This window comes from Aulostomus chinensis, chromosome 8, assembly GCF_037954235.1.
Source record: "Aulostomus chinensis isolate RoL2024-O1b breed Wild chromosome 8, RoL_Achi_v1.0, whole genome shotgun sequence".
Taxonomy (NCBI): domain Eukaryota; kingdom Metazoa; phylum Chordata; class Actinopteri; order Syngnathiformes; family Aulostomidae; genus Aulostomus; species Aulostomus chinensis.
The window spans coordinates 7800001-7804521 of NC_141327.1; the positions used below are offsets into that span (position 1 = coordinate 7800001).

Sequence of the window (4521 nt, forward strand, 5' to 3'; positions counted from 1 at the left end):
ACCACTTTGTGCCGATAAATGGCCCCCTCATTGCTCACACTGATTGTTTTCTGTATATGGGTAAAACACATGGGGATGTGCCAGTAGTGCGTTTCATCTTCAAGTGGTTATCCTCTGTCACCAAAAAACCCAAAACCGTCTGATGGTTGAGCAGGTTACTGCACCTACAGTAGCAAAAACAGGATATGCTTTTTTAATATCAAGGTAGTCAAACAAGAATCAAAAATAGATTCCCTGTATATTACCGTAATTGTTTTGTTATCTGACTCAACAACAAGGCATGGATAAGATGACAAACACATAGCAAATTGAGTTTTATCTTAACAAACCCTAACAATTCCTGTTGTTTAATAATCATTTCACGGGAAACGCCACTTGTTGGTACAGCTCTTATCAACAGTGTCTCCATTTACATGAATGACAATATTCATATTTTAAGACAACAGCTCTTAGAACACGAATGATCATACTCAGACAATGCAGTTTTTAAATCAATATGCAAGGTATTCCAATCTGCGTTGCATTACTTAAGTGCATTCTACACATATATACAGCATTTTTTTTGTTGGTATGAACAGCAATCAAGCTTCTTGAGAACACATGGCCCAGTTTCCAGCAAGAGCTAAAAACTCAGCTCTGAGCACAGTTTTCTACATTACTTGCAAGAAAATAATCAAAATGTACCAGTAGAGTGTCTTAATTATGTTCAATTAGTCAGACATTGCCCTGAAGCATGGAAACAGGAATATGAATGGAATATTCAATGTGAAACTCATGTTGGGGCTCCAGACGAACTTTTTTTTTTTTTTTTTTTTTTTGGGAGGAAAACTGTAGCCACTAAGTTTTGACAGATGCTGTGTCAATTTGCACATAGCAGATTCCACCACAGATGACGCCCACACACAAAAGCAACAGTAGATCCATTCAAATTTCAAATTAGACACTATATGCAGGCTCCTTGAACATCGCACACTTAGAACTGCACATTTTTTGGGGGGGAGGGGTCTGAGCTGCTGATCAGTCTCACACTGAACTGACTGAACTTACGCAACAGACTATGACTTATCTTATCCATCCAAAAAAATTTAATATGATCACTACATTTCAATGGTGCAAAATCCAAATTACTAGATCAGTACATTAAAAGTTTGTCTGATTCATACATAAATTTGCTTTTATCAAATCTACACAAATTAACATTACTGCATTTCTCTGTCAATGAAAGAAAGTGCAGTGTTCATTTATTTACAGCCAGTCAAACTACTTGAAAAAAAAAAATGCAGCATACAAGCATTCTTAAATTCATCCATCCATCCAATTTCTGTTCCACTTATCCATTAAAGGTTGCTGGGGGGCTGGAGCCTGTCCCAGCTGATATTGGGCGAGAAGCGGGGTACACCCTGGACAGGTCGCCAGTCATAGGGCCATCAGGAGAAATTGGGGTTCAGTAGCTTGCTCAAGGATAGGGAGGATTGAGCCAGCGACTTATGGTTGCTAGACGGCCACTCTCTCTCTGAGCCATGCAACCTCTGCATTCTTAAATTCCATTTTATTTATGCCTTAGATGCCATAAACAGGTTATATATATTTTGTATCAGCTGCTTAATGGTGCTGGTGTATTTGGATAGGCAGTTAAAATAATGTTATAATGAGCTGTAGCTGCCAAGGTTACTGGGTGACTTCAGTAAAACAGATAAGCAAACAGCTAAGCGCATTGTATGTGAAGATTTTAATATTCTAACTTCAGGGAAAATTCATAAGAATGCCTTTTGTCTTGTGACTGTGATCAATCATCGTAATAAATTTAGATTTTGCTTTATCTTCATAAATGGCAACCGTATGTCAGATTTAGGTGTTGGTTTGTCCTTTTTGTGTATCAATGATATTATGTGAAATACTTGCTCATAAATTGTCTCTGACTGTGTGAAATTTCACACATCTGTTTTTCACTTATCTTACCTGATTTTGTACAGTGCTGGTTGATTAAGTGTGTCTATCCTCAACATATCTGACACAAGAGTGTGACAATAACATCAGGGACAGTGAGGACTGCAATTAAAGCTTTGAAAACTTTAATAGCTCAGATCAGTAAATGAGTTTTCAGTGAACATCCTGATGCTATTCCAAACCACATTTAGATTTTTGATTAGTCCAAATGGCCAAATACACAGCCATATCAAGATACAGCCCACTGTTTTGCAAACATCATTTGTACAAATCATGTACTTAGTGGTCACAGCATGTTCCAGGGATACTGGAACCCCAATCTGCATTTTAAATGGCCTGGATGACCACTTTTAGATGACCATTTCCATCTTCCACAGTTTATTTGAAGCAAGTCCCCACAGATTATTGAACATTTCCCACCCATCTTTTTGGTGATTGATGTAGTTTACCGTCAATAAATCCTCCTTTCCATTGCTACTTAGACATCAATATGCTGTAGAGACAGGCATTTTTCTGCCCCCCGATATCCACAGATCTCCTTGCACAGAAACCTGTTGATTGTTTTGAACAAGCAGTGAGGAACAGAAATTGCAAAGAGGATTTTTAATATAAGAGATATTCATACTCCTTGAAGAACGTTTCAGTCTGTGTTGCCTCTGTCCTGATTTCAGCCATAAACACTCCTGAGCAATTCATCTGCTTTGGCATTCTGTAAAAAGCTATTTTGCATCCTTGATTCTAATAAGGCAATAAGTTGCTAAATAAAGGTAATGCCAGAGGACTGCAGGAGACAATGGTACCTCCTAACATCTAATTCATGCAACAGCATTTCCATCACCTACACACTCATGATGGGCGTGTATGCCTGCTGCAGTCATGGTAGCATTTGAGAGTGGCAAACACAGCCAAAACATGATAATAGTCCTAGATGGCTAAAATGTGTTTTTTCCATAGCTTTCAACAGTCTAAATGCTTGACCAAAAGACCAATTTTCGATCGTCTTTCTTTATGTAATCCGGAAGCGTGGAAGAACAGCGTGTATAAAGCTATGTAGCATCTGAAACGAAGGCTGAGCATGCTTGGTATAGCCGGGCCAGGTGTTGCGGCCCTTAGTTTGACAGCTTAAACGACAACCGGCCAAACTCAAGAAAGAAACGTCACGACAAACAGTGACCCGAAAGCGAAAAATTGGTGTCGCTTTAGTGGCACGTAGCTTAGCACCCTTTGTTCGTTCAAGTAGGTAATACGTTTGTCTACGGAAAACAAAGACAGCAATTAGGAGTAAGATTTACACCGGTACATTTTTGAATGTATACGAGTTAACGATAACGAGCCCACATTTATGTTAAACAGAGGTGTAATATTTAAGTAGAGGTGTGGACGCAAATCGACAGAGGATGTTACCGACCTGTGATGAGCACCCGAACAGTTGAAAATATGGCCTTTAATTAACATTGATTACATTAGACGTTAGTTTCAAATGTAACTTACACCAACAGGACATAAAGGTAAATCCCAAACATTACCGAAGCCAAAACGATTCCTGTTTTGCAAAATAAACAGTGAAACTAACACACTACTAGCTAGCATTACGATACAGTTTGCCATTGGTTAGCCTTGACCAGCAACAGAATAACAGTTCTCCTCACCTGTCAGGACTTAAACAACTGCCCTGGGTCCAAACATTTTGAATGAGCCGAGCCGGTTGTGTCTGAGTTGTTCCCCCTGAAGACTGAAACCGATCGACGCGTCTGTTGCACCCTAAATCATCCATACAATAGTAATTCAGTAGTGCCAGCAAACACGACGGTCCTGCTCTTGTTGCTAGCTTGCCAGCTAGCGAGCCAGCTAACAACACGTCTGGTGTTAGTTTACTAACAGCAGCTAACGTATCGTTCTTACTGTTAGCCAAGGGTGGAAGCTTGTTTGATTTGTAACGCATTGAAATTAGTTAGCATCTCTCTTTAGGTCTTTAGTAGAAGACAGTAGACTTTTACAAAATGTGTGTTGGTCTTGTACATCCATGACATAACTCGCTGAAAGCGTCTCAGAGGCCGACATAATTTACTACTACAAAAATCGACAGTCAGGGTTCCGACGGAGCAAGTATCGTTGATTGGACTAAAATGATGTCAGTCAAACTTCAACCCTCTATTGCTTTCCCACTATGACCCTCCCTCTCTCACAGTTAACGTCATGATTGCGCTAAACCTTCGTCAAAAATAGTCCACCGTAGAGTAATAACAAATTCCACCCAGGCATTTGAGAGTTTAAATAAAAATTATCCTTTAGTGACGTTTGAATGATCACTTATCATGGTTGGCACATAAGCTGTCCCTGATATGAGTTCCTGATCCCGTTCACACTGACACAGTAACGTATTTGTGTGTGCGTACAGAGCCTTAGCGTGTTCATTCCCACAAAGTGCACACTTACAGTGGTCCAACACTCGCTCACAAACACACGTATGCACACAGAGCCCACGCAACTGAGAAATGTAAGTGACTGCAGCGGTTTTGAGGCTAAACCCACAAAGCCAAGCACATCATCAACAAGCGCACACACGCACGCACA

General features: G+C 40.0%; 1 protein-coding gene across 4 annotated transcripts in view; it reads right to left on the reverse strand.

Annotated features, from left to right (window-relative positions):
• LOC147256977 (palmitoyltransferase ZDHHC5-A-like) overlaps positions 1-4185 on the reverse strand; it is a 64734-nt gene extending 60549 nt beyond the window's left edge. Inside the window, exons 1-2 of one of the 4 annotated variants that reach the window (XM_086210708.1) lie at positions 3597-4185; positions 3-164 (exon numbers count right to left, since the gene is read on the reverse strand). The gene's annotated coding sequence lies outside the window, so the exon portion shown is untranslated. The other 3 variants (XM_086210709.1, XM_086210710.1, XM_086210711.1) reach the window with 3 other exon arrangements.
• Positions 4186-4521: the final 336 nt, after the last annotated feature.